We start from the raw sequence: 23,636 nt of genomic DNA, 5'->3' as shown, positions 1-23,636 counted from the left end.
CGAAGAAGCTCTCTTGCCAACAAGTGCTACTTTGGACTAAGTAGGCAACTGAGCAGTAAAGTCCTCTCTAGACGAACAAAACTAACACTCTACAAGGCGCTCATCATGCCCGTCCTAACGTATGGTGCAGAAGCTTGGATGATGACAACATCCGATCAAGCGACGCTTTGAGTATTTGGGAAAAAGATTCTGTGGAAGATTTTTGGACCTTTGCACGTTGGGACGGCGAATGTCGCTTGCGAAGGAACGATGGGCTGTATGAGCTTTACGACGACACAGAAGTAGCATAAGGAATAAATATCCAGGGGCTTCATTGGCAGGGTCATGTCGTTTGAGTGCGTACAAACGCTTCGGCTCTGAAAGTGTTCGATGCGGTACCAGCTGGTTGTAGCAGAGAAAGCGGAAAAGCTCCTTTTTGGAGCTTCAGTTGGTGTGTGTCCAACTAGCGCTGGTTAGCACCACCAATCTATTACTCAGTCTCTGTGTCAGCATTGTACTAAGTAACGCACTAAAGAGTAGAAGAATATTTATTTTGCATACAACTTTTTAAGTGATCACTTTGTAGCCTCGCACAATTCTAATCGCTCACGAACTAGTATCACTTCTTCCATCAAATTGCTGAACTAGAACGTTTACTGAGTAAGTTGGGCTTCTCACAGCAGGCAACATTCACGCATACATACATACATTCAAATATACATACATATCCAAGCATACATACACATAAGTGTGCTGTGAGTGTGGCGTTATTGTTTCCTTTACTTTGACCGCCATAAATATTTATTTCCGTTTACTTAATTCGTTCAAGCTTTTCTTTCTTGTTTTTCCTTTATCTCTGCGATTTTCTTCGCTGCTGGCCCATTGTTATTGGCACTTTCTTATCGCACACAGCCCCACCGATGTTAGGCGGTCGTTGTTGTTTTGCATCACAACTTCTGGCTGTGTTCTGGCAAGATAGATTGCAAAAAAGCGAGCCAGCCTATTTCCTGTCTTCTTGTCGTTACACGATTCTAACTGTTGTTTTCTATCCTATTATTTTCGCATTTGCTAGTCGCCTGTGTAAGCGCGTTGCTTTTTTTATCATTTATTAACTATTTATTTTGAAACATTTTCCTTTACAGGCGACTTTGGCTGGCATTCCCATTGTTGTTGTTTTGTGTTGCTGTATGTAAATGCTTGTGTATGTGTGTGAGTTTGTATGATGATTTGGTTTCAGTAGGATTTAAGACGCACTAAGACGTCCAAAGCCGTGAAAGCTTTTTTAATGTCTTATCGTTTGGTAAATAAATAAAAAACATATTCCTGCTGCCCAGCCAGTTGAGGCTCACTTTAGTCTTGCTAAATTGGTGTGCTTTTTCTATGTATGAATGTAATAAACATTGATTGTGCCGAGTTTATTGAATGAAATAAATCGACGTGAAATGACGTTTATTTAATAAAATCTATGCATGTACGGGGTGGTCCATATAGACACACTTTCGTATGTCTTTAATCATATATTATTTTGACCATGACAGTTTTTTCTCGTTGCAAATCTTAACATAAAATCTGTATTATCTCCGCGCAACAAAATGAAACACCCTACGCTTGCACAAAGTTGAGAGATAGTGCAAATTTATAGCCAAAGTCAAAGTTCTGTAGACAAGAAGAAATGGTTTTATTGAAAATAAGTCAAACTAATGGATTAAACGCATTTTCAGCTCGTCGCAAAACTGCCGCATGTGGGGTTCAGAAAACGTGCACATCATCGTCGAGAAGTCATTGCATGCTTGAGGAGTGCCAATTTGGTACGGGTTTTGGAGCGGTGACATCATTGCCATCAAACGCGTCCTTTCCGCTATCGAAAGAGAGTCAACTGGGATGGGTTTGGCGGTTAAGAAGGGCCAGACGAAGTAACTAGTCAAGCCCCGTTCAAGGCTCTGACGACGCCATGGTGCAGAACGAAATTAGTAAACTCCTGTAAGGAGCAGATCAAATCTCTTGGCTGTGCAGGTAGCATTTCTCTGATCTGGGTTCTAAGACATAGGAACATAGAGAGAAATGAAATTGCTGATGAGCTTACCAGGAAGAGGACTGAATTGCCCTCAGAGACCTCCTACCCGGTCATCGGCATCGCCCTGACAGTTGTTAAAGGCGAACTGTACAAATTATTTCTCAGGAGAGCGCAGAAAAGATGGAGCTCCATTTCTTCATGTGCCATATTTCGAAAACCCTTTGAACCCAGTACAATATACGGAGGATCCAGAAAGTAATTTGGACTTCTCGCCATTCAATTTCCAAACTCGTAGCTGTGTTTACCGGCCACTGGATGCACGCACACAAGCAGAAAAGCTAGGGTTACCATTTAATTCCCATTGCGGAAGCTATGGGGACCCTTCAGAGAAGCCATAGAGTAGGCCATAGAGCTTGAAACTGTCATTAAAGTATTGGAAAATAGGGTAACGCATCTTTACTGCGAATACAGTTGAGGCAGCCACATATATGAAATCATATTGCATAAATAATGGGAATGTGTGCTCTTTTTAGTGAACTGAAGCAAAAGAAATTTAAAAAAATTGCATATATCTAATATAAAAAATTGAAATTTGAGCAGGTCGAGCCAAGGAGCATCAAGAGATTTGGGGGCTCCTAAAACAGTCAGGATAAAAAGCCCGTTGTATTTAGAACTCTAGTCAAGGAGGAAAGGAGAAAAGTATCAGAGAAAGAGATAGGAAAGAATAGAGAAAGAGACAGAGGTAGTTAGTCCTGTGAGAATTTTCTAGATTCTTTGGAAAATCTGTAAGTATCCTTCAGTTGTAGAGAGAGTAAAAGCCTTGTATCCCTGCTCTCATTGGACTTCCAAAAAGCATTTGACCGCATTGGAATTCATGTCGTTTTAAAACAATTACACAAATGGAAAGTTGGTCCTAAAATGCTAAACTTCTTGACTTCTTTTCTTACTAACAGGAAACTCTCAGTCTCTGTCAATGGCTCATTCTCATTTACCTGCAATTTATCAAACGGTACCCCTCAAGGATCACCTCTTTCTGCCTTCCTTTTTGTCATCGCCTTTGATGAATTGAGCCATCTCCTATGCAAATACAAGAACATAGAGCATCAAATCTATGCCGATGACGTACTCATATACACAAAAGCCAATAACATTTGTAGTGTTGAAAATATCTTTACTGATATTCTCAACGCTATTTCATTATGGTCCATAACTTCAGGTGTAAAACTCTCTCTAGAGAAAACTAATCTTATACATATCTGCTGAAAGAGGAGTCCGTGCAACATATCACTGAGAATAGACAACTATGCTATTCAACCCAAAGAAAACTTAATGTTGCTAGGATTAACTATAGACTCTAAGTACTCTTTTAAGCCGCATTGTAATTATATTAGAAATTCCCTAGCAACTAGATTAAATATCATTAAGTATCTGTCCTGCAAACATAGTTATGTACATCCTATGACACTTATTAATGTTGTCAGAGCACTACTTCTATCGAAAATAGACTACGCCTTGCCAATCTACGGACACTGTGCAACATCTTTTATCCACAAAATGTCAGTGCCTTATCATGCAGCAATCTGTCGAAGCCTTAGAGCTTTCCCAACTTCACCAATAAAGTTTCTACTAGCAGAAGCCGGTTTACCGAGTATCCCCAATAGAGTTACCGATGCAACATCTCGTGTTCTTGCAAAACAACTCGACACCACAAATATGGCGCTAACAAACATCTTCAACAATGCAATTTTACGAAAAACTCAGCCGAGGATACTATCATCTATATCAAGATCCCTCGTTTTGGCCAAGGAGAATGTCGTAACACTTTACCGAGAGTCGTTGAAACTTTCCCTCCCCTGGTTCATTAGCCCCAGTTCATTCGAAGATTTCTTACTCTGCTTGTCTAAGCAAAACACACCAAACACGGTATATCGAGCTACATTCTCGGAGACATTTGAATGTTATGGAACATCTGGCTGGAACTTCATTTTCACTGATGGATCTAAGACTTCGGACTACACCTCTCTGGCCGTAATCAACCAAGATGGAGCCGCCATATCACAATGGCTTCTTTATCCAATGAGTACAACATTCACTGCTGAAGCCTTGGCTATCGAACTAGCCGTTGAGTATGCAAAGAAAAACAAAGGGAAATATATGATTTGTTCTGATGGCAAATCATACATCACAGCAATCAAATCACCGTCTAATTTGAACAAAATTATTTCATCGATTAGAAATTCACTTGCTGCAGCACCAAACAAAATCAAACTAATGTGGATACCCGGTCATGCTGGAATCTCAGGAAATGAAACAGCTGATACGGCTGCTAAAAATGTCAACAAATCTCCTACACTTATGGAGCACTTAATTAACCAATGTCCAGTAACGAAGGAGTACGAAACCGCTGACAACATTAACCTAAGTAGAGCATTATCTACACCTAGCTATGACAATATCATGATAATATACAATTTCTTAAGGAATCAGGATATCTTAAATTTAATTTAGCGCAGATTAAAGTATTATTTTATTTTATTCTTCTATAATAATAACCGCTTAGTTTTAATCAGTATATTTTGGTAAGAGAAAACTTTCTACAGCCATCCAGTGCTGTTGATGTAGTGGAGGAGAGAGAAGTCATCCCCAAAGGCCACGCTAAGGAATCTCAAGCGCCTAGCCGCCAGAGCCGATCATTTGCAGACAAAGTGCTCAATAGTCTCTGCGCGATCCCCACAGCTTCTGCAATAGGGCTTATACGGAAATCCAAGCTTCTCCGCATTAGTTCCTATTATCCAGTGATGAGACAGACCTCCATCTGTCTTGCGCTTTTTTAGAAAGAAATTGTGCAGTTTCAATTTTAAAACGGACAAAGGGACGCCAATGTCTAAGAGGGCGACGGCTGAAACTGGTTCTGCCGACCCCTTGCTGCCAAGCTCGTCGGCAATTTCATTTCTCTCTATATTCCTATGCCCAGGAACCCAGATAAGGAAGATGTTTCCTGCTCAATCGAGATGTTTGAGGTGCTCCTTACAGGGGTTCACCAGAAGAGAGCTGCAATACGGGGACGATAGGGCCTTGATCGCAAATTGGCTATCGGAAGAAATATTAATGTCTCCCTCCCAACAGCGATCCCGAAGCATTTTTCATTCCTGCAGGATCGCGAAGACCTCTGCTTGAAAAACGCTGCTCGTTTACGGCAGTTTAAAGCAGACCGAAATGCTGGCTGATTTAGAGAAAACCCCCGCTCCCACTCCAGATTCCATCTTGGATCTGTCAGTGAAAACAGGGGTAAAGGCAAGACACTCAGAGTAAAACGGTTCAGTGCTATCTGTCTCCTCCAAGCAAGACAGGCACATTGGGTTCTCAATGATTCCATTGGTGGTCATATGCGACCCCATGGGTTGTGTTCTGTAGTAATCCTGATCATCAACCGAACGTCTTTCCTACCAAGTTTTAGTAGAAAGTTTGACAGTTTTCTGTTGGGCAGTTTGGTGCTAGTGAGGCTTTAGGCTCATTAGACCGATTTTTTTCAGAACCAATTTTTGTGTTTTTCACATTTTCAAAAATACGATATTGGAACCGATCAATCCTGTATGTATGTTACACAATAGGTCGGGCATGTTGAGAGGTGCGATTAGATAGTGTGATTTTTGTTCAAGTGAGAACTCGTCTTTTTGGTGGACTACTTCAGTGCCAGTAAGTACAGGCTTGTTAATATTCGACGGACCCATCTGACAACCCTGTATCTTTTGACAGAGACGTCAGATCGCTTAATGACATACCGCGTTGCAAGCGTCAGTCTAAGCAGATTTTTACCAAGGAACAGTACACGCTACGCGAGCGCTCCCAAATTGTTGAAATTTACATTCAACAAAAGAAGTCAATTGTGAAAACTCAACTGTGCGTATAAAAAATTAAATATTGGAAAAGTGCGCCTTCCAAGAACACCATTAAACGTTTGTACGAAAGGTTGTCGACTGGTGATTCTCTTTCTAATCCAAAGAGGCCAAATTAAAATCGACCAAGGCGATCGGATGAGAATATTGCTCTTGTATAGGCCAGTGTTGAGACGTCACCAAGGGCATCCCAAAATCGCCGTTCTCAGCAGTTGGGCATTGCTCGGACCACTTTACAACGAAATATCCGCATTCATTTGCATTTATTCCCGTATAAGATTCAATTGACGCAAAGATTGTTGCCTGCGGACAAGCCTCGTCGATTGGAATGGGCCCAAGAACACATGGGTCCGTCGAATATGGGCAACCCTGTACTTTTGGGCAAAACAAATTCTGAGCTGTACTTTTCGTTCATTTTGTTGTTGGTATTAATTCTGTTCAATGTAAAAGGACACATAAATTTTCAGTTATGATTTATAGTATTATTTTTTTTAAATGCAATTCAAAAACATTCAAAAAATCGAAGTCTCTGCTTCATGTCTCAAAATAGATATCAGCCTGTGCTATCATTTCAGTATGGCACTGACACTTTGTAGGCTAATTTTCTTATATTCATATGCGGTAAATTTTCTGGGAATGTCAGTTTCTTGACGCATCAATTACCCACAAAATTTATGCAATTTCAAGTTCTCAATATTTGCGTCGCTCTTCACTATTTTCTCTTTGTTGCGTAAAATTTATGAAATTTTTCGCCTATTCTTACTTCAATCGTAAATTTACTTATTGTTTATTGTTTGCCAAAATGGCGACAGCTTAATTGCTTTGAGTGAGATGTACATAAATCCCGTATGTTGCTGGCCACTAATCATTTTCCACCAAATACGCAGCGCAATTGCGTGCTATCCTTTGCCGTCCGGACGTATGAGTACTCTTTAATTCCTTACCAGCACTTGCATAAATAATGGCCATGACAGCGCAGATATGCTATTAATTTATTCTCCATCAATGAGTCTACAGGGTAAAGCTATACAATAATGTGTGAGTGTATGTGTCTCTGCATGCCTCTTTGTACGGAAGATACTATTTTAGAATGCTCCCTTTTGTGCAGAGTATGGCAGAGATGGTGGTCGAAGAACAAGATATGTACCTCAATACAAACCACAAACATACAGCTGGTACCTGCCGTAATTGACGCCTTTCTGAGTGAGGCTGAGTCGGCGGCGGCTGGCTGTGGCGTATTCGATGTCGTTGCACCACTGTTCTTTGCTTTAACTATAACGTTAATGTGTGCATCATTAATCAAAGCGTCGAGTAGCGCATACCCTCCCAATGCCCGATCGGCCGACCGACCTACTTTCCTCTATCTGCCTCCTCTCGCTCTATCTGCCAGCCGCGTTCTGTGCTCTGTACTCGGTACGTAACCTCTAGTGCCGGCTCCTCTGCATTTACATAGAAACCACGCACATACTTATGTTACAACCGATGCTGTTGATATCAATCGCATTGCTATCTTTGTTTTTGCCATTCGCTTAGTTGCTTTGCCACAAAAGGCTCGGGTGGTTGGCAGAGCGCAATTACTTTCGACGCGTGCGCACCCTACTCCTTTGACGGCGCACTTACTCATTATCAATATGCTTTCAGCTTTATTACCGTAATATTGTGCATAACATTGAGAAATTATGTGAATCTGTATAACCCACAGTCGGCATCTTCAAACGCGTTAGCAGGCAATTAAGCTAACATTGTCGCCGACATGGGGAGAATAACAGCTGCGTTGCCTGCTTGAGTGGGACATAATTTTGAATTTTTGCTCTGGAGATTTATTGCATCAGCTTTACAAAGGAGTGTAACAGTAAATTTACACATTTTCGCCTAATGTTGTTCCCAGTGTTAAATGTGTTGAATATTTCTTGAGAGTATGTCACTCTTTAAAAATTGCTTTTTGAGCAGACATCGTGAGATACTGTAATTGTTAGGTACACAAACGACTGAGCGCCTTACTTTATTTATTGCATCAGCTTACTCAAATTTGTATTACACACTCATATGTATGCATTTGTACGTACATAAATGCATTCTGTTGTTTAAGAAATTCTTTAATTTTTATTTCTCAATTGAAAGCGTAAAGACTTATATTTGCTTTTTGATTCTCGACTAAAGACTGCAGTCAAATATGACTGTTGGCTTTTCCGATCCGGTTTGACTGTTTTATGAGTTTTATTGGATTCCAGGACAGCTACAACAGCACAATTTACCACACTTGGATAGCACTTTATAGTACGCACCAGCACTAGCCAGCAAACGGAAATGAGCGCAAAAAGTAGGCACCAAAAACAAAAAAAACGCCAAAAATATTGGTACCAAAAATGCCCCAAATAGTAGGCACCAAGGAAATATAACGCCAAAAAGTAGGCACCAAGAATATATTTCCTAAAAGTTTGCACCAACGAACAAGCGCCAAAAAGTAGGCAGTGCCATTTCTCACTAGAAATTAACAACCACAAGTAAAAACTCACGAAAAATAGCCTAAAGAGTATCTAAGATATATGAAAGGTATATCTCTCTCTCTCCTTTTCCTCTACGTTATATCTTTTTTCTCTCTCGCGGAACGCAAATGCCCAAAACGTTGCATGACCTTGAAATTTTACTCTCCATTCTCGCTCGTTCATCGACGCCTAAGAAGTTTCAGCTCAAAAAAAAAATTATATATTCATATTTTAAGGAAAATAGGCATTAAAAAAGGAAAACGCAAATAAAATATTTGTAATAAATATTCAAAGAATTCAATAGGCGATCTTTTGAACACGAAAAGTCCATCTCAACAAATTATAATTTATTAAATTTTATTAAACTCAATTAGGGCTCTTCGAGCATAAAGAGGGTTTGAGGTACAAACATAGAAAACCTGCGAGCTACGAAGACTTCTGGCTGAAATATTAAAGAAAATGCTCTCAAGAAGCACGGGGCAGGTAACAGCAGCACACATCAAATCGAAAATGAAAGAGAAAGATAAGATTATTCTCCTGTTCTGCAAAGATTTTAAGTTAATCAATAAGCATCGCGCTTTTTCCTTCCAAAAAAAACAATATCAATAATAAACAAAATAAAAACAGCGGGCCCAGTATACTACATTGCGGAACCTTAGACCAATTAACGAAAGGAAGATACCTAACATTGTTAGCGACAACCTTGCAATGGCGAATGAGTATGTAAGATGTGTGAGGCGGGTTTAAGTCGAGTAATGCCACTAAAAAGGTCTTCATTGGACAACACTAGCTTGCCAAAATCAATAGATGTTTGCATATCGAAGGAAAGATTTTCATCACTGCCGGAGGCAGATGCAAAACTAGCACATGTAAAGCGCTCGCATAAGACGAAGTATTCAAGTTGGGAGAGCGCTGCCGGCTGCGAAGGCGACGACAAAGCTGGCAGAGCCGTTGAGGATACAACATCAGAACTGAATGGCGTTAATACACCAAATAAATTAGTATAAATAGCCGGGAAAGACGACGAAATTAGTGTATAAGGACTTGGTGTTATTAGCGCAAATCCGAAATAGAACAGAGAGAAACAAAAACACTAGCGTATGAAACAGCGGATACGCAAACAGAAACGCAGTGATAGCAGCAACGGCAGAATTCGAGCCCGCCATCGCACTCTCTATACGAGTGATAGTAGCCGATCGAGACACAAAAACAGTAACATGAGTGCTGAAGCAGCGGAAACCGAGGAAAAAGCAGCACGCGAGCGGAGAGGCATTGAGAAAGGTGTGTTAGCTACTGGCGGCGTTGGGTGTTTTCTGATGGGTGATGATGAAATCTGTAAATTAAAATTAAAATTAAAATTAAAATTAAAGTTAAAATTGAAATTGAAATTAAAATTAAAAGAAAATTAAAATTAAAATTAACGCGAGCGGAGAGTCCCACTAGCACCTTTCTTTGTTGTTTATAGCAACAGCCGCGTAATTTTTTGTGTTCGGTTGTTAGTAACGAAATGTTATTATAGCTCCATTAGTAGCCGCGCCTTCTCTTATCGAACCTCAATAAAAACTTATTAAACAACCTAGCATGTCCAGTGATCCTGTATTGTGGTTGTTTAGGCTCTCTGAGCATTCTTTTATTTCGCCCTATAAGTAGGATAAGAATCGTCACTTAACAGTATTGTGAGCCCACTTCACCTGTTCTTTTACTATTTTTAGTTCTACTTGCTGTTGAAGATCTTCTTACAGGTTTAATAGGCAGAATAGTCAGCCCTCTTCAATATTCGTCCTACAGTTTAAATTGGTGAGTTCTAGTGCAGTCATGTCAGGATCTCGAAATAGAATATAGAAGAATTACAGCTCGGGGTACTCTTCCACATATACATACAAATCGAGTATGCGGCTGCTCTCTGGGAACAACGTACTGCTGTGTAAGTAAAATTAATAAACTGCAAACGAGTTTATTGTGCGTCATCTATGCTTCGTAGCAAATGGAGCCATGCAAGTAGTTAGGTAAATGTTAACTAAGCAATGCATGTAAATTGTCAGAACATAAGCAGAAGCTGTGACAGTTGCTGTTAATACACACACGGCGTATGAGTGATGAGTGATGAGAGAGAACAGTGAATGGAAGAGATTTAGAAAACGGCAGAAGGGGTGAAGCTTCGTGCAAATACTTATGCATTGACAGTTATGAGTGCGACGAGATGTGAGAATAATGATGCAGCCTATGCTGACTGATGACTGATGATTGTGTTAATTATGCACTGTTGGTACTTTGATGAATGCCATTTGTTTCGTGTTCTAATGATAAGTGACACTACTTGGAATCTGAGATGATGGGGCAGCTCTCTGCTTGTAATTGCGCATCATCAGTTGGCTCGTGTATTCAAAAATGAGTTATAAGTGAAAAACGGTTTATAGAATAGGAGCAAATATATTAGGTGAAATATGTAAAAAGGTCAGAAAAAGCTTCGCTAAATGCCGTAAAAGTCTGGACACTGAAAGTTACTGTTCGTTAAGGATGATCAATTTAGAGGCATCGGATTTTAAATTGAAATGAAATAAAAAAATTTAAATTTATTGTGAAATCTTTATTATTTTTGTGTAGAATCATTCCTGACATTTATTTCTTAAAGAAATGTCGCCTGCAACGGCGCTGTAATTCGGCCATCCGTAAACACTCGGCTCGCTGGAGGACTTCGATCGGTATCTAGTGAATAACTTAAGTAATGTTGACCTTGTCTTTGAATACATATTCCTCCAGCCCACAGGCCGCATGAAACTGTTGTTTTCAATGGATTTTCCTCTTTCATTCGATAAAAAACGGCGGCTGAAGCGCCTCGAGAGCTACAAAAAGTTTATGAAGATGCTGCTTTAAGTGAAACAACGTGCCGAGATTGGTTTCGTCGCTTCTAAGACGGTGAGTTCAATGTTGACGACCGTCCGCGTGAAGGAAGGCCAAAAACCTTCGAAGACGCTGAATTGGAGGCTTTGCTCAATGAGGATCCATGTCAAACGCAAGGAGAGCTTGCTTCAGTATTAGGAGTTACCCGCCAATCCATTTCCAAGCGATTGCATGCTTTGGGAATGATTCAGAAACAGGGGACTTGGGTTCCCTATAAGTTAAAACCAAGGAATGTTGAACGTCGTTTTTTCGACGTTTCGCCTGTCAACAACTGCTCCAGTGGCAAAAAAGGAAGAGTTTTCTTCATCGCATCGTGACGGGTGATGAAAAATGGATTCAGTAAGCAATCCTAAGGAGAGAAAGTCATAAGGACTACCCGGTCATGCTTCTATGTCGTCGCCTCGGCCGAATATTCACGCTGCCAAGGTTATGCTACATATTTGGTGGGACCAAGTTGGTGTTATTTATTATGAACTGTTAAAACCAAGCGAAACCATCACTGGGGATCGGTATCGACTTCAATTGATGCGATTGAGCCGAGCACTGCCCGAGAAGCGGAGAGGCATGAAAAAATGATTCTACAGCGTGACAACGCTCGGCCTCACGTTGCAAATCCATTAAAACCTGCATGGAAATACTGAAATGGGAAATTCTACCCCACCCGCTATATTTTTCAGATATTGCGCTGTTCGATTATCACCTGTTCCGATCGATGGCACATGGTCTAGCTGACCAGCAGTTCCATTCATATGAAGACATCAAAAAATGGCTTGATCCGTGGATAGCCTCAGAAGATGAACAGTTTTACCGTGACTGTATACGAGATCTGCCAGAAAAGTAGGAAAAAGTAATAGCCAGTGACTTGTAACCATTTTTTCAGAATAAAGTTGTATTGTCATCAAAAAAAAAAAAAAAACAGCGGGAACTTAGTTGCACATCTAATATTAATAATTTTTTTTGCAAAAGTATAGCTTAATGTCTAAGAAAAACCATGTACATGCGATTTAAAAAATTAAATCGAAAATTACAAAAATTCAGCCAATGTTTTTCCTAAATCTAGAGATTGCAGTTAAAGTTGTTGTACTAAAACTAATAAAAATCTTTAAAACTGTGTATTAAAAATTTTTATAGAAATTCTATTTAAAAATTGTGAAATAGGTAAGGAAAGGTTATGGAATTTTTATAATCATTTTGTTAGCATTTTCTGTGTTGATTTTTGGTTTTATATGGATTTTAAAAATTAAAAAAATTGAAAAGTAGTAAAAATTGTAGTAAAAGTTCTACATGGTATCGTTCTGATAAAAGCTGCACTTTTTGTAGGGTTCTTTGAAGTCATTTGTCTCTGTGAAAAAGCTACGTAGACTCTCTTCGTGCTTTCAAAGCCAATATTCAAAGGCTATTCGAGACATATTTCTGGTATATATAACCCGATTTAGTGGGAAAAGTGTTCGAAAATTTAGTTCCCGAAATAAGAGCCGCGAAGATCATTTGGCTAATGTCGTATCGAAAATACTTCACGCTTAATAAAAACATCTGCAGTTCTTCAACAATTAGTCAATTATGTTTTTTCAGAATACATCGAATCGCATTTAGGATAAATACCCCTTACCCCTTTAAGAAAAAAACCCCTTTAGCCTGACCACTTGACTAATGAACTGCTGAGGTAAAAAACTGCTTTGCGGCAACAACTGCAGATTTATACGCAAAAAGGCATGACTTAATTTTTTTCTCCTTACCATTTCCTGTTTCACTGCATCCTTTTGTCGGATTATGTCATTAGGTTTTGCTTTTGCCGGCGCTAAAAATTTACATTTATTTGAATGCTGTGTGCAGATGTCGGCAGAAGGTAGCTAGAGATAGCGGGCGAGAAATTCGTAAAGTGAGTCTAAAAACTTGCATGCATTAAATTGAAAACACCTTGGCCTGTTTGTTGGTGGCCAGTAGCCTGTGGAGCATTTGCTTAATTTGAATGGAAGGGATTTAATTAGGAAAACCAAAAGTGAATACGCACACATGGAATACAATGTAGTATGTACTTATATATTTATGAGGAGGGCAAACAAAAAAAAAAAAAAATAAATATAATATAATAAAATAAAACAATTTAGAACAAAAGTGCCTAAAAATTTGTTTTACCAATTTTTTTTTAATTTTAAAAAAGTCTTGAAAATTAAAGTTTTAAGGTCCCATCCAAAAATTTTTAGGTTAGTATTTTTTAATAAGTATCAGGATGGAGAAAAACAAAAGCAAAAATAAATTTAGAACAAAAGTATTTCAAAATTAAGCTTATCAATTTTTTGTTTCTTTTTTATTTAAAAAAAATTTCTAAAAATTAAAAATTATTAATTATTCTTTTTTTATTAAGTACTAGAACGGATAGAAACGAAAAGAAAAAAAAATAAATTTATAACAATTTTTTAATTTTGAAAAATTAAAGTTTTAAGGTCCTATTAAAAAATGTTTAAATTATTATTTTTTAATAAGAATTAGGATGTCAAGAAAAAAAATTAAATCTAGAATAAAAGTATCTCAAAACTGTCTTTTACTAAATTTTTTTTTATTTAAAAAAAAATTCTTAAAAATTAAAGTTTTACCAAATATTTTTTTTATTTAAAAATTCAAGTTTTAAGGTCCTATTGAAAAATGTTTAAATTATTATTATTTTAATAAGAATTAGGATGGAAAAAAAGAAAAACAAAAAAAAAATTTAGAGCAAAAGTACCTCGAAATTAATCTTTTTCCTCATCTAATTTAAATCAATTTAAAAAAAATTCTTAAAAATTTAAAGGTTTTTAAATATAAATATTTTTGAATTATTTTTTATAAGTATTAGGATAAAAAAAACAAAAAAAAAAAATAAATGTAGAACAAAAGTATCTCAAAGTTTGTTTTATCAATTTTTTAATTTTTTTTTTAATATAGAAAAAGTCTTAAAAATTAACGTTTTAAGGCCCTTTAAAATGTTTCAAATTATTATTTTTTTTATAAGTAATAGGATAACAAAAAAAAAAAAATAAGTTTAGAACAAAAGTACCTCAAAATTAGTTTCGCCAATTGTTTTTTTTCAATTTTAAAAAATTCGTAAAAATTTAAGTTTTAAGGTCCTATGAAAAAATGTTTAAGTTATTATTTTTGTAATAAGTATTAGGACGGCAAAAAAAAAACGAAAACGAAAAGAAAAAAAACTATATTTGGAACAAAAGTACTGAAAATTAGTCATACCAATTTTTTTCTTTTTTTTTTAATATAAAAATATTCTTAAAATTTAAAGTTTTAAGGTCTTATGAAAAAATTTTTAAATAAAATGTTTTTGAGTAAGTATTAAGACGGCAAAAAGAAATCGAGAAAAAAAAGAATTTAGAACAAAAAAAGATACCTCAAAATTAGTTTTGGCACCTTTTTTTTATTTTAATTATTTAAAAAAAACTCTTAAAAATTCAAGTTTTAAGGTTTTATGCCAAAATTATAATTTTCTTAAGGATGGCAACAAAAAAAAACAAAACACAAAAAGAACTAAATTTGGAACCAGAGTACCTGAAATTTTTTTTACCAAATTTTTGTTTTTTATTTAAACACATTTTTTTTAAGGACTTATCAAGAACCGTTTAAATTATTATTATTTTAATAAGCATTGGGATGGCAAGTGTCCATCTACCCTTAGAGGACTAGTTACATCGGTCCTGCGAGTGGGCTATAGAATGGCTCCTTTCCTCTGCAGCGATTTCTGTACGCATTACTCTACCGCCGAGTTCGGATAGCCTTATAAATAATATCTGTGAGATATTTTCTTAAGCCATTATGACTACTGGGCTTAGTCCTGCAACGACGAAGGATGGGTTATCAGAAATTGTGTGGAAGCCACAGATCGCTTAGCCGATAGACGGTTTTTTATATTTTTTTTGCGAAGCCTTTTACGTTCATTGCATCAACCCAGAACGGTGCCGCATACAAAAGGGCCGTGCTGACAACCCTACTATATAGAATCCTTTCACTATCACTAGGGCCAGAGTGGACTGCACATTCCATTCCTTCTTCACAGCGTATTTTAAGTGCATCTTAAAGTTTATGAGACTATCAACCACCCCCCCCGGGTATTTAATGGCGGGTTTTAAATTTATAGTTCATAAATTCTACTGCCTAATTCCAGGTTCATGAACATCAACCAAGCCTTAACCCCATTTAGAGATTCTCTGGCGACCCTTTGAATATCTTTGGTATGCTTCGACACCATTACCATCCGCGAATTAAATTATTTTCGTTCTAGGTGACATATCCAGTCTTAGAACACCGCCTTACATTAGGTTCCATAATAGTGGGCCTAAAACTGATCCTTCGGGGATCCCTGCTGTTACGTTGTACTCCTCAATACTTTTGTTGGTTCTAAATCATAGTTTATGGACCAAAAATAGCTCCAAATTATTTTGATAATATAACGAGGCATCCTAACTTTTATGAGGGCTTCTAGTATACGTGGCCAGCTGTGTCAAAAGCATTGTTAACGTCCAGAGTTACCACAGCGCAGTACATTTTCTTCTCGCTACGCCATCTCTTGACTTCAATGGCTTCTGTTGCTAATTCCATCACGCATTTGAGTGCATCCACTGTTGAGCTGGATTTACTGAACCCGGACCAGCTGCCAGAGATTTTTACAGCAGATGCTCACTATGTTACACACTGAGACTCATAGCCCGTTGCCATCTCGGCTCTGTTTAGATCTGTCTTACTTGGTATTAACTTCAGTAGTCGTATCATTTCAGAAGCTTCAGCTTGATTCGTTCACTATTGTTTTTCTCTTGTTCTAAAAATTGCTTGATTTTCTCTCCTTTCAATTTCACAGACGGGAATTCCCTTTCCCCATTTCCAAAAGCTGTCGTGTTTGTATCCAGCTTCTTTGAAATAGTTCCAAATTCTTTGTTGATTGTTGGTTATAAATCAAACACCGCATTTTTTCCATAATTTACCCATTCAGAGTTTGCTGGAGCTGTGTAAGCTTTAACTTAAATATAAAAAAATTATTACGAGAAATTTGAAAACATTTCGTTGCTATTCACGAACATTTCTAATAAATGCATTCATGTCGAGTGACAGCGAAAAAATAATCGTGAATATGGAAAATTTCGTCACATATCTGCTGCGATTTCTTGCCATGGAACGATTGCGTCCCCCACGAGTTTGCAAATATTCTTTCCACTCTCGAGTGGTCACCACAGAATTGTTGCCCAGTAGTAGGTGGCTTGCATATGAGTAACAACAATAATAAAAACGAAAATAAATAGCATAGCACTGCCATAAGCAGGAATGATAATAATGAAAATTAACCGCTTTGCACACCGATTACGCAACCTAAAACAGAGCTTTGATAATTGGAATCGCTCGCTGCGCTACTGCAATGGATTTGAATTTGCGAAATAATCAAATTGAATTCAATTAGTAAATATGCAGAGTCCCCTCGTCGCCAAAGCAACCGCCACAATCACCACCACTACACAGAGGAAGCGGTCGAATTGCTTTGCCTGCATCTGCGATAATTACTTGAGAATCGTTGTGTCCCCATTTCATGCTTTTGTTAAGCGCTTTGTGCTCAGCGCGATTATCGGGTAATTAGCAGTTGCAGCGTTATTTTAAGTGCAACGCTTTAGACTCTTCATCACGGTAATTACACGCACACACCCACACACACACACACACATAATTTCATGTAATTATTATAATAACAAAATTAGCTTCTGTTGTGGCTTGCCCTTGTTGTTGTTCGTGTTAGTGCACTTTATTTAAATTTAAGCTGCTTTCATGTTGTTATTGTTGCTGTTGTTGCACTTGTGCTTGCCACCAAGCACGTGTTTGTTGTGTTTTTCGTTATCAGTCGCTTATCAGTTAGCATCTCCCCTCATTCCATTGTTATTGTTATTCTTTTGTAGTTTGTCTCTATGCGGTGAATATTTCTCTTCTAGTGGTGAGTTATTCGTGTGTGTTCGCAGTTGGGAGAGCAACCGAGCTTAAATGTGTGGTGTGCATTAAGGCGCTTGCGTTGGAATTCGTTGTTTCGTGTGTGTTGAAATTGTGGTACTGGGTCAATAGGATTTGGCGTGTGATTTTCAATTCATTTTGCCAATTAAACGGTAAGCCAAAGCAGGTTTAGGTGCGTTTATGGGTGCGGATAAATACTTGAGCGGTGTAAAGTACGTAAAAGTAGATAATGAAAATAAAATGCAATCGAATTTGCGGACAAAAAAAAAAAACGCGCAAATTTGCTAAGAACTTGAATTTTCTATGTTTGAATTTTTATAGCTTTAAGATCGCTTTCGAGACTATACTTGGAAAAATATGAAGTAATTGATTAGCCTGTAGATAAGAATGCCTGTATTTTTGACTGAAAAAAACAAACCTTTTATGGTAAAAAATTTCGCGCGATATCGGCTTGAAAAATAGGATAAAAAAACAATAAAAAAAAAGATTAAAAAAACTATACAAGGTGCGCCATATTTTATATTTTATGTCGATATGAAAACATTGAAAAACTTTGAAAAAAAAAAAAACAACTGAGGTGAGGTATTTTTATTTGGTTTGGTTATTTACAATTTATTTAAGCTATTTTTTGAATCCAATATCAATCAAGTGGCCACCTTTATTAGCAATCACAAGCTGCGATCTTTTTTCTGCGTCGATTCCGGCACGAATATTTGCCTTAAGCTGGTCAATAGTCTGCGGCTTGTTGGCGTAAACCTTACTTTTCAGATAACCCCACAAAAAGAAGTCCGGGGGGCTAAGTCAGATGATCTGGGGGGGCCAGTCGATGTCGCCTCTTTTTTGATACTAGACGTCCCGGGAATTTGCGTTGCAGAAATTCAATTGTTGCATTCGGTATGTGGCGTTGTGGCATTGCGCACCGTCTTGTTGAAACCAGTAACCGTCTAAACCTTTTTCACGCACTAGCGGGCAGACATAACGAGGGAACATCCATCGCTATCGGTTTCCATCGACCGTTTCGTTTTCTCGGTAAAAGTATGGCGCAATGATGGTTTTGGCGCAAATGCCGGCGCACACAGTTAATTTCCGGTCATGCAATGGCGTTTCATGGATCTCGTATGGATTCTCAGTTCCCCCAATGCGACAATTTTGTTTATTCACGCTGCCAGAGAGGTTAAAATGTGCCTCGGCAGTCAATAAAATTTGCTTACAAAAATTGGGTTCAGTGTCATCCATTGGCGGCACTGTTAGGCCGTATTCCAAGCGACGTGAATGGTTGTCGGCCATATTCTTTGTGTCAATTACACTGTAGTCGGAAGCAAATTTAAATCATCTTTCGAAAACCGCCGCATTGTGGTTTCACTGACGCCAAGATGCTCAGCGTGACGACGATAGGACACTGTTGGCCCCTGGCTCACTTGAAGTTTTTGCTGGATGCGACCACGGATTTCACTTATGTAGACATCTCTTTGAAGCAGAGCTGCCTCCCAGGCACTTTAGGAAACACCTCTTCAATTGTCAGAACAAAACCAATCGACAACTACTGGACTGGACAGTGGACCACCTTCTTAAGCTCTCCTATTTTTTTTTTTCATTTCTTCCATTAGTGCAAAAATGTTTTTTTAATTTTGTGCTGCAAGGACATTCTGATCCTTGAAGTCGCAAATTGTATTTCTCAATTTCTTTGCGAAAACTTTACCAGTAAAACACTTTAACACAGGTTTTATGCACAATTTGTTAAAGGACACGTTATCCTTTAGAAAAATTTTGTGTTTTTCTAAGCAAAATCACAGTATTTATAAAATTGGATCGCTTTGAAAGCATTTAGCAATTATTTTTCCGAAAGGACATCATTGTCCTTGAACTCAAAGAGTGCGAGAGTAACTTTATTTAACTTTTTAGGGAAGCGCAACATTTTTTGTACAAATTTTTTGTTACTTTTATTAAAGGACATTCAACAAATGCCGTTATTACTTTTTATATAATGCCACAGAAAAAAGATTTGTTGTGCGTTAAACCTTGGATCCATTTCAAGTGGAGAATACCTACTAAAATATCAAATATACTTTGAGTAGCTGAGTGTTAAAGGTGCTTAGGGACTTTGTCGCGTTATTAACGACATCGGCACAGACATTAAATAGAGACTCTTGTAAGTATATCACTTTACTTATACGAGTACGCTGCGCTAAACTAAATTAAGTCATTTGTGGAACAACATCAAGTCGAAGAGCACAAGCAGGAAGAGGAGCGCGGCCAACTTCTACGCTTGTGAGCGACTTGTGTCTCACGTTAGGAAGAACTAGAAAAAAAGTTAATATTTGTGGCACATTGAATAGGTAGCATCAGCAGCAGATCAGTTGATTTTGTGTCCTTCTATTTATTTGGTCTCCAAATTTTCAAATTCCGTTTAAAATAGTCTAAACTGTCAATATTTGTCGATATATTTTGATGGGACATAAACCAGAGACAATAAATAAATAAAATGCTTTATTCTTGTTGCTCTACTGCCATTACCCGCTCAATGAGACTTGATGAAGGGCTTTTGTAGCTGATTAAAGAAATGTTCGCCCAGTTGCGGGTGTAGATGTACGTTGATTTCGTTGCCTTTTAATGGCTTGTTGTGTGCCCGTTTGGTCTATTATTATTTTACGTTTTCTACATCCTTTTTGTTGATCTGTTAAAATGCTATTGAGTTATGAGTCTATGGGAGTATATTTTTTGTGACATTAACGATGTGATAATCTCGTAAGGAGTAGGTAGGCATGTGAGAGGTCTGTCATTTGCTCGATTATTGGTATGAGCATTGTTGTTTTGATGAATGGTATTTCTTGTAGGGATATAACTGTGAAAGAAGTAGCGAACGCATTGGCGAGATAGGCTGCGGCCACGTCATTAATAACACCCAGAAATTCCTTCCTATGAGTTAGCATACCATCCTGAAATAGCTAAGACTGGGAGGTTAGCTGGCACCAAAATATGGGGCTTCGCCAGCCGAAATCCCTATTGGGAGGGTACAACCAAAAGAGGTTTAAAACTATCATAACTCTCTAAGAGTAAAAGACTTGCCAGGTAATGTATTGTGGTTGAGAAATATTTTAGTTTATATCAGAAATAATTTAATCTATTATACTTGAACTTAATGGATTCAATTTGCGCAAAAAATCCCCTTATTTCTAAAGCGAAATTTAAGTGGTGATTTTTTAGTCCATTGCTGCGATTGGAAAATTCTTTAATCAATAGAATTTCGCGCGTACTGAAACAAAGTAGAAAAATAGTCTTGGTTGGAATTCAAGGAGTTGCTCAAGAATTTTCGCGAGAATAACAAGAAGACGATAACGTTGCCAAATGGCTTTTCAATGGAGTCCACAAGTAAGCCGAAGCAGAGGTCACCCACGTCAAGCTTGGAAGCGCTCAATCTCTCACAAGACTTCTTCCACCGCCACCTGAGACCAAATCAGAGACATATCGGCCTGTTCTGACGAGGAGCGTTATAATATGCATTATGATGATTTTTCTAAATAAAGGGTGGTTAAATTTCAAGGGCCGATCTTGAATGTGAACCCCACCTAAACGTCAACGACACCGTTGGACTTCTTTCTTTCGAGTTATTTTAAAGAAAAGGTGTATGCTGATAAGCCAGCAACGATTCAAGAGCTAAAGGATGAGATAATTCGGCACATTAACGGCATAGAACCTCAATTATGCCTCAGCGTTATCAAAAATTTAGACCATCGGATGGAGGTGTGCCGCCTAGGCCGCGGCGGCCATTTGACCGATATTTTGTTTCATACGTAATTGAGCCATATTAGTATTATCATAATGAGGAGAAATGATAATAATTTCCTAAAATTGTATTTTATTCAAAATCAACACCGGCCCTTGAAACTAAACCACCCTTTAGTTTTATGTATAATTTATCATGGAATAAAAAATGAGCAAGTCGTGTGACTATGTTGAAGAAGGAGGAAGCTTGGTGGACTCGTTCTGCCTAAGCTAAAAGCATACACAATCCAGCTATCCAAAGAAATTAAACATTTTGGAGTGATCCTTGATGGTAAACTCCTCTGGATATTACACGTTGAAACAAAGGCATCCAAAGCACTGACACCCTTCCGGCAGTGCAAGGGTGTTTTTGTAAAAACGTGAATCTTCCTCCTGGTAAGATCCTGTGGCTATGATAAGACTTATTATCACCTATGCATCAGTGGTCTGGATGAGTACATAGACTTCGTCTCGTGGGAGTCAGGAGGACCTTATCGAGACTACAATGCACAGTGGCCATCTGTTGCATCGGAGCTTTTCCGAATACTTCAGGTCCGGCATTGGATGCTCTGATTAGTCTACCACCACTTAATGTTTTCTTCCAAGGAGAGGTCTTGAAGGCCGTCTGCAGGCTGATTGGAAAATAGAGAAGGCATGAACTTCAATCTAATGATTCTCTCCATGCCCTTTGACTCCATGCAATCAAGAGTCGTACTTGAAAAGAGCTACAGTGGGGTGCTGCCAAAGACTTATCTGTGACCAAACTCAGAAAATGAGCTCGGCAAACACTGTTTTCGCGTTTTCACGGATGGCTCCAGGACCGAGCATGGCTCCGGCTCTAGGGTCTACGTGGAATCCAGTGGGACAAAACTGCACTTTGCTCTTGGAATGCATGCGTCGGTGTTTCAAGTGGAGGTGTATGCTGTTCAAGAAGCGATGAACTTTGTTGTGGGAATCAGATGGAGAGGCAAATCTATATGTGTCTGCAGCGATAGCCAAGCTGTGCTCATGGCCTTAGACAACCTCCCAACCACTTTAGGGGTAGTCGAATCCTGTAAATCCAGACTGAACTATGTCAGGAGACATAATAGCCTGATGCTAATATGGGTCCCGGGACACGTGGATATCGCTGGTAACGAGGCCTCTGACCCTTTAACTACTTCCTTTTGCGGCCATCAAAGCCACGGTTAGCAAATGGGTTACTACAACCCACAAGCGAGATGGAAGGCTGAGAGAGGCTGCAGATAGACTAAACTGATGTTACCTGTCATGTCTGATCAACTGTCGCATATTTTCCGGTCACTAAGCAGAAGGGACTGCAGGCAGCTGGTGGGCGAAGCACATGGAAAATGCATCTGAGACAGTGTGCTCTGGCCATCTTGTGAAGAGGAGAATGAGGCGGTGGACGACTTTCTGTGCATCTGCCCGGCCTTCGCTCGAATCAGGCTTGAGGTCTTTGGCACTGATTTGTTAAGAAGCGACCACTTTGGCTCCTTGGCACCACAAAATCTACTCAGATTTCATATCGCAGTCCGCTCTTCCTTCTTCCTTTCTCCTCCGTATTTATATGACATGGCCCACATTTGTGCTGATCGGATGTGATGATATCTTTTATTAGTCTTTAATATCGTTTGTTTTTTTGGAATAAATCGAGGACATTTTGGTCGATCGAGAATAATTCATGTGTTAAAGTACTGCTGCATGAGACAACTGAAGATTTAAGAAATGTTCACTAAAAAATGTTCGGCCTTCACAACTTGAAGAAAATGAGCCATATCATTTTTTGTTGTTCCTGGTTTAGTTTTTCGTTTCCTAATTATACAAAAGTTTAAGCGCTCCGGTACATCCTTTCTTAAAAACTTTTTCGCAATAATAACATAAATTAAAAAAAAATTAAACGTTTTGGTTGCTTGAACTTCCAACTAGATTAGACTCGCCCATCTGTCAGGATAATTAAAATTCAGAAGCAGAAATTTTCGCTCACTCTTTCAGCCATGAGCGTCTCGTTTAACTTCTTCTTCACACATTTCAGTCAGTTGAGTTTGATTTGAAGTTTTTTTGACCAAAAGTTGTATTTATTCAAAAGTTAACTCTGTGTTAACTCTCTATGTAGCCACATCAACTCTGTTTAGAGAGTGAGATTTTTTTAATTAAAAGAAACAAATAGCGTAACGAAGCGCCTACAAATATGGAAGTTTATTAGGCAGTTTTTTTGTTAGTCTCACAAAATTCTATTAAAGTCATCGCATTTACACCCGCATGTATTTGCAAGGATGTTGGAATACAGCTTTCGTGATAGTAAACTTCAGAACGCTGAACAAAAAAGAGTAATTAAAATGAAGAGCGTGTCTCTGAATTTAATTTATGTTAAGTAAATTTAATTTATGTTGAGTAAATTCAACCACCAGCGTAAATTTTTTTTTTGTTCAACTTCTTATCAGTGCTTAACATCGAATGCACCTCCACATGCACACACACACTCGCACACCTTACTATTATTTGCGATATTGGAAGCGCTGCTTCATTGGAATTCACCACTGCACATTGCACATCAATAGAAGATGGGGAAGAGGTTCGTGGGGTTGACCAACACGTGGGTACCTGGCTCAAAGCATTTCACGTGAAACCGTC

Source organism: Anastrepha ludens, chromosome 6 (assembly GCF_028408465.1).
Source record: "Anastrepha ludens isolate Willacy chromosome 6, idAnaLude1.1, whole genome shotgun sequence".
NCBI classification, from domain to species: Eukaryota; Metazoa; Arthropoda; class Insecta; order Diptera; family Tephritidae; genus Anastrepha; species Anastrepha ludens.
The sequence above is the reverse complement of the archived record's forward strand: the minus strand, read 5'-3'. Positions refer to the sequence as shown.